The sequence below is a fragment of the Myodes glareolus genome, chromosome 22 (genome assembly GCF_982192425.1).
Source record: "Myodes glareolus chromosome 22, mMyoGla1.1, whole genome shotgun sequence".
NCBI classification, from domain to species: Eukaryota; Metazoa; Chordata; class Mammalia; order Rodentia; family Cricetidae; genus Myodes; species Myodes glareolus.
The window spans coordinates 19,198,287-19,206,337 of record NC_142047.1 but is presented as its reverse complement, the minus strand read 5'-3'; positions in this window follow the sequence as shown (position 1 = coordinate 19,206,337).

The following is an 8,051-nucleotide window of genomic DNA, read 5'->3' as shown; positions in this document are numbered from 1 at the left end:
TTATATACCTTCTTACTCTATGAGCCACTCAGAATGTCAGTTACAAAAGGTTGATCATCTCCAATCTGGAAACTCCAACACCAAATGCCAGGTATCAATTGCCGACAGCTTCTTGGTTAGGGTAGGAGCCTGATTCCACTTCTCCTCTCAGTGAACAGTGTTAGTTTTAATAGTAAATGAACCAGAGAGTGTAAAACAGAATGGGATAAGAAGACTCCAGCATATTCAGTCGAGGATGGCCAAGTGATACTTTATTTGGAAACCAGCCTCACTAGAGTAGCACAAACCGGTCTTAAATTCACGATCCTTCTGTCTTGCTCTCCTGAATAACAGGCAAGTACCTTGATTCCCGAATACCATTTAAAGAAATTAAAACCCAGGCAAAACTGATCCGCGGTGATAAAAGGGGAAGGCTAAGTAGCACACATGAAGTGGACTTCTTTGGGCGGAGCAGTTACTGAAAGCTCGGTGTCTTGATCTGGGTAGATATGTGGGTGTATTCACTTGGATGAATTCACCTATGATTGTGAACATCCCTGGAGGCTACACTTCAGTTAACGTGTTAAAAGTAAAATTAGGCAGCCAGCAGAATCCAGGACCTGTCATCCACCACGTAAGTGGAAAAACAAACAGAGGTACTCTCAGCCCCGAATCTTTTCGTGTGAGTGGCTTTGTGCAATGCCTTCTGTGCACCTCTATCGCCTGTGCCCTCGGTCATGTGCACAGGTGTTCTCTAAGCTGCTGGCCTATTGTCCTCGTGGCCCTAATTGCTCTTTGAATTTGTTTGCTTGTTCTAATGCAAGGCCAACTCGATGACAGGGGTAGGAGCAGAGATAACTGTTTCTAGCTTGTATCTTTGCCTCCTGCACCTAAATCAGTGTGCGCCACACAGCAGGAGCGTAGAAGGATCTTTTCCAGGAATAAATGAAGGAGAAGAAGTCTCCAAATGTCTGTGTGCTAGGAAGACAAAGGGCTTTGAGCAGGAGTTAAACTCACTCCACGGTCATATTTGTTCAGTGGTATTTACATTTTATAGCCCTGCACATCTGTTCTTACATTTGTGCAAGAACTATAACTTTGTTCCTGCAAACACACAGCTCTCGATCTCATAATCCCCATTCTCCCCATCAAAACAACAGGTTTTAAACAGTACTTTTCATAATGATAATTTCTTTGGGATGCAACCACACATTAAGGTGGAGAAGGATGCATGTAGCAAGGTGTCGAGGTGGGAGGGAGAGGTTGTAAAGACTGAACATTTGGAGGAAGAAACAATCTGGGGCTGAGGCATCCAGAAAGTTCCATGAAAGATGACTAGAATGTGAGGAAGGGTTAGGATGTAACAAAGGCACATGGGACATGGGGCCTATGTCCATATTCTGTGGCTGGAGCCAGGATGACTGCCAGGACAGGGGTCAATGGTGGAAACCCAGAGAAGGAGGAACAAATGGCCTTCAAGAGCTCAATGTCTGTGTTTCAGAGCTGTCCACTTCTGCCCCTAGAAGCATACTCTTTAATGTTGTTTATAGCTAACCTTGGTTTTTCATCCCCAATGGGCTTAGAACAGGATCTGCTGTGGTTAGGATGATATTTTCAGAGGTAGGACATACACACATAGGTGTGTGTGTGTGTGTGTGTGTGTGTTTTATATGCAGCATCATAGGGCATCTTCCTCACTCCTGTAAATCAATAAATTTGCTCTTTGTAGAATCAAAGGTATAAATCTTTCTACCCACAACTGACTTTCAGAACTGTGTATAGGGCACAACATGGTAGAGAGAGACAGTAAACGGGGAGGTGAGGCATCAGGAAAGATAATTTGCCTTCTTGATCCTCCTGGAGATAGTGATTGGGCTGTTCTGAGTCAATGATGTCTTCAGTACCAATTCAAAACAAACCAAAAGGAGAGGGAGAGACAAATGAAAGAAAGCTCATGAGGTGGACACACACACACACACACACACACACACACACACCACACATGTGTGGGTAGGTATGCACATGCTCATACATGAACGCTCACACAGACTCACATGCACGACCCACAACCACAATACAGACACATCTGTGGACACATACACATATACCAAGACATGCACATACAAACACAAACATGCATGCAGACACAGACATGCAACTAATGCACATGCACAGATAGGTACACACCCATGCAGACACACACACACACACACACACACACACACACAAGCATCCATGCCAATGTTGCTGACAGGGTTGAAAAGGAGAGTGAAAACATATTGGTTATCACTTAAAGGTGGGTTATGGCAGCAGACCTGGCATCACGGCTTTCATGTCTCACGGTAGCAAGTAGATCGAGGCCTTGGGTTTGTCACAGTCTGACTTAGCCCTTGTCATGCGATTGTTCTTTCTTGCTGGTCCCTGTGAGGATTTCAACTTGATCCTTATTTAATGGGAGGGTGGGGGCAGGGAGCAGCTGAGAGCAGGTGTAACCTACGACACCCAGGAGTCAAAAGCTGTGCTTTGTGTTAGAGGACTATGTGATCGTATGTCAAAGCATTAAGAATCACGCACCTGCTGGTTAATTAAGGCCCACACGTAAAGGACCGAATCAATAGCAGCAACCATTTTTAACATGCTTCTGCCTTCTGAGTGCGGTGAGGACTAAGGTATAACAAGCAGAAGTGGCTTACGAACACAGGAACGGGGGGACCCCTAGACACTAACAAGTGATACAAAAACTGCCCCACTGTGGGCCAGAGGTCTCCTGGTAACGCTCCTCCCGCTGCCTTCAGTATCTACGGATGAGTACCGGAAGTGACTAAAGTGGTTGTAGACATTGGTTCCAACCCCAAACCACACCCAAAGTATCCCTAACTTTCTGTTGGTTTTAGACCCCCGTTAAATGAATTTAGACATTTTCCAGTCTGTTGAGCGGTAAAGCAAACAACAGATTTAAAATCCAAGAGAATTAGCAGGCAAAAGTGGCCTTGCCAATCAAAGCAGGTTAGAAGTCCGGCAGAGTCGCGTCAGCCCAGGGGATGTGGGAGGAGCTTTCCAGTCACGTGTGCAGCCTCTCTCCTCCAATGAATACTCTCTCTTGAGATAGAGTTCTGCGCGGAGAGGTTCGGACAGTGCTCTTGGCGATTTTCACGTGCAGTCAGTGCGAGAGGGAGGCAACCTTTGAGACTTAGGTGTTTCTGAAGTCCTAGTGACGTCATAGGGGTCAGCCCTCAGGCTTCTCCAGAAAGACCAGAAAAACAACGAGTGAACCCCTTGAGGAGACAGCCCCAGAGACCCCTTGCTTTCCTCGACTTGCCTCTTCCTCCTTCATTGCCTCTCTGCGGAACGCCCATCCACGCTTCCAGTGTCAGAATCTCGGGGCTTCTTCGTCTAACCAAACTTTTTGAGTTTTCCACTCTCTGAGATGCTGTTTAGCAAACTCTGGCCATAGCCAAGTCGTTCCTAATCCTCTGGTACCTCAAGTTGGCTGATTAGAACACTCACCCAGGGTGAGTGGGAAACTGGTCCCTAGCTTAGTTTCCTGGGTTCCTGAGAGTTTTCTATAGGAGCTTCTGTCAGCCTGAACTTCTGTCTGTTCTCTGATCCCAAGGGGCCAGAGACATTCTTACCCTAAAGGGACCTACCAGTAGGAGGCAAAGGCAGGTTGCAGGTTCCCAGACCCATGGGGCGTGGGTAGGGGAAGAAGCCATGTTCAAGGCAAGGGTCAGTACTGAGCTTTCTGATTATGCAAACATTAAGCCTCTTTTGTTCTTCTGTTATGTTTTGTTCCTTCTATTAATGCTGGCATGCGTTGCCCTTTGCCACAATTCCTCATCTTGGTGGAAATGATGCTTGTTTGTTTGTTTGCCTTTCTGTTTTTGGTTTTGAGAAATATCAGCAAGTTGTTGGTGTGGGCAGCTGTGGTTGCCCTGAAGAGAGAAGATATCAAGGGGTCCCTCCCTAGGAAGACCCCAGCTGATGCAACCCACAGCTCAGACACAGTTCAGGTGTGGGCTCCTCTTTGGGAAAGGTATGTGAAGTTTAAATGGAATCACTTCTGTCAACCCTGGCAAGTAAATGAAGGTCAAGTTTCTAGACTGTTCTTGCTTATGAGTACATATAGTGATTTCCACAAAAGGCTGCATACAACTGCACACAACTGCACACAAGGGTCAGTGCAAACTCACACGACCAAAAGCACACTGCAGAAAGACCACAGGGCAGGCACCGTCTACTCAACCTCAGATGATCGTCATTACTGTGATAATCCTTGAGGCCAAAGATTATTGTGTCAAAATACCTGACGACGTATCACTTCTCACTGCTTTTAAAGCGGTCCCATGTCTCTGCCTCTTTGAATATAGCTGATGCCATAGTATGCTAAGTCCCACTGTCATACTCTGCCAGCCCCATATAACTACCATTATGCTGGGGGACATCTCATTTTGATTTCTATTTTAGGTTTCCAATTTTGGTGTTGTGTCTCTTCCATCTTCCTGGGTAGGGGACAGTACAGACAGCCAACAGAAGACAGGTCGAAGCAGGCTCCTCCAGAGTTCCTCTCATGGGGAATATGAAGAGCCTTGTAAGAGTGGTTGTTTTGAGTTAGTTTCTTTGCTGTTTGGTGAGAATCAACTCAAGCTTGTATTCTCCCCAGGGTCCAGTCCACAAAGGGAGACCCACAGAAGAGGGATTATCATTCTCTGACAGTGGCTCCATTGAATAAGAGGAAATATTGTGTAAAATTCTGGGGCACTCAAGAGTGTTATAGATAATAGGTATTATTTTGGTATTAAATTGTAAGCACTAGTCACTGTATTTGTACTTAGGCATAGATACCAGACTTTATAACATGTAAATATATAATACATTCATCTTATATATGCCGTATAGTCATAAGAGGCTATTCTTGCTTTTGTGTTCATTTCATGCATGAAAAAAATCAAGACAAAGGGGCTTAAGGACTTTGCTCATAGTTACAGTCATAGAGTTCCAGAGGTGGAATTTGAACTCTAGAATCTGTGTTCCAGGACCAGTAGGATGCTTCGTTCTAACCTACACAAGGCCACGCGCCCAACACAGGACAATTTTGTCCATTTAATGGAAGGTGAACAAGGCTGCAGGACACAGAACTATAGATGGAAGCTGTTGACAGGTGGCTTTCTCACATGCAAGAGCACGGAGACACCATTTCCTCCTGAGTGAATGTTTGCTCCATTGGACCTGAGCTCGGCTTACATGAGTACGTGCTGATTAAGGGCTATTTCAGGGAGCAGAGAGGCTAGTGACTCAGGAATCAAGCTCTGTCACCATATTGTCAACTTCAGATGCGGTATTCCTTCAGCAAAGACTCAAAGGGTGCTTTGTTGCTAGAAGGAAACGGTTAGTGACAGTTCCTCTTTTAATTTAATATGAAAGTAACACTTGATTCCCTGGGCGTTTTCACGTCTAACTAGTACTCCAAACCACAACTTAATTAGCAGCATAGACTCCAAAATGGAGTTTTTCCTCTTTCATGGAATGAAGGGGCTATTAGAGAGGCTTCCTGTCCATGGTCTCCCGTTTTCTCTACACTGATTTCAGCTTGTTCAACTTCTGTCTCCTGGCCCCAAACAAACCCCGGGAACAAAGAGAATATAATCTCACTTCTGGCCACACCTCACATTCTGCTCCCCTTTCCCCACTTCTCACTAGAGCTGAAAAACACAGTGTTTCCCCCATGGCTGTGCTCTCCTGTGGGTGGAGAGCCGCCCCGAGATTTCAAAGAGACCTCCTTTGTTCAAGATTTAAGGAAACAATCACCACACGGCAAATATTGATATGACTTTTAATGGCCATTTACCTGATTAATATCCTTTCATGCTTCGAGGCGGCGTGAGGCTCCGTGCTTAAATGAAAGCCAGCAACAAAGCGTGGACCAGGTGTGTTACTAAGAAACAATCTTTTGTGTGATTTAATTAGTCAAAGCTTTGGCTGGAGCAATTATAGGCAACCTTAGAGAAGTGTCAGCAGTGTGGAGCCCTCTGCTATAAATTGGTTTTCTAAAAGAAAGACATCATGGTTTAATAACTGCACATCTCGAGTGGAAGGAGAGCCCACTTTTAATTGGGAGCACAGAAGGAAGAAAGACAGACATGCCCATGATAATGCTTAGATCTTCCTCGTCCTCCTCGTTTCTTCTTGGGGGAAAAAGTATAAACAATTTACAGTTGTTTCTGGGATTTGACAGTGACTGTTCCTGGTAGGCTTCCCCTTTTCCTTTGAACTCCTCATTCAATAGCATTTTGAAACTGGCGTTCCCATTGGTGTGGCAACTTTAGAGAAAATGGAATAATCCACGTGGTCAGACTGAATTCAGGACATAAAAGTTGGCTTTATTGCATTGTGGCATATGAAAGAATAGGAGGAGGGGTGGCTTGATAGGGCTGTTTTTTTTTTTAATCCTCATGTGTTGGTTTTAATGATGTGTCAACCTGCCACCGAAAGATTGACTGCCATAATGCTTATTACTTAAGATAAAGATAGATTCCTTGTGCGATGCAGGGGCTTTGCAACAGATAGGGTCTTATCAGGAAAGGCTGCCTAACCCAGGTAGGATTTGTGACTGACTCCTCCATGTCAGCTCTCTGTCTGTCTACTTAAGTACGAAGACACACTGTAGATCCAAAAGTGAAACTTCTTCTCCACTGGGCTCGTTTGATGACAGTTTTCTCTGCGGGAAGAGTAAATTTGTACACCCTGAGGACTCGAATTTCCTGAAAACATCAAGGAAGTGAACGTCGTGTACCCGTGTAGAGAGTCCTTTCACTGGGTCGCTGGGTGGAACCATGTACAGATATCTTAATGTATAAGTTAATGCTACTTAGCGTTCAGGCGTTCTACATGGCGCTGGGTTTGGGCATGTGGGGCCAGGGACGATGTATAGATAAGATATTGGTAGGCATCCTCAGCCTAACCTGCGGCGGTGTTGGTGAAGAATGGGTGTCACACAGTCACCCATGTTGTTGTTTGTGCACTACAATGGCCTGGTTAAATGATCTGCATCCCTGTTCCACAAACTCTATTTCTTCAGGACTGGCCTTTGTGCTTTGCCAGAGATGATTCTGATCGACAGTGCTTGCTGATGTAGCCTCTTATTAAAAGTGACCCTAGAAGGATCCACGTCCATATTTCTCAGTGTCTGCCTTCGGGTTTCTATTGCTGTGATAATATACCGTGACCAAAAGTAACTTGAGGAGGGAAAGGGTTTATTTCACGCACAGTTCCATAGAACAGTTCATCATCAAAAGCAGCGAGGGCAGGAACTCAAGCAGGGCAGGAACCCAGAGGCAGGAGCTGATGCAGAGGCCATGGAGGGTGCTGCTTACTGGCTTGCTCCTCATGGCTTGCTCAGCCTGCTTTCTTATAGAACCAGGACCACCAGCCCAGAGGTAGCACTACCCGCAATGGGCTGGGCTTTCCCTATCAATCACAAATAAGAAAATGCCCTATAGGTTTGCCAACCGATCATTGTAGGCATTTTCTTAATTGAAATTCACTCCTTTTAGATGACTTTAGCTTGTGTCAAGTTGACATACATGTGTCCATCTCAGAACGGTGAGGGGTCTTTTCCAGGCAGGAGCTGGGATTCCAGATGCAGTCTGAGTCCCTCTGGAAAGAACATGGAAGCCTTCCTTAGCTTTAAATTATGGGTTGTGAAGTGGATCCGTGTATAAGTTTCTGTGCTACAAAGCCGTATGCTCTGAACTCTTTTTGTAGCCGAAATACATATGTTTTGCACATATAATTATTTTCGTATGCGTAACGTTTTATTTTCAGAACAAACATGAATTTGGTTTTTTTTTTCTGAGATCATTTGTACAGTAAAGAAAAGGCTGATGACCAAGGATGATACTCAAATACCTAACCCCAGTGGGCCCATGCACTGGCCAATCAGAAGGGTGCCAGCCGCCAGCAGTAAGGACTGTCTAATGATTTGTTCTGGTGCAATGCGTACTCTACAAATGGCCCCTTTGACCATCCACCCCTGACCCCCATCCACTTTGTTTTCTTTCTCTTTGTTCTTGGTT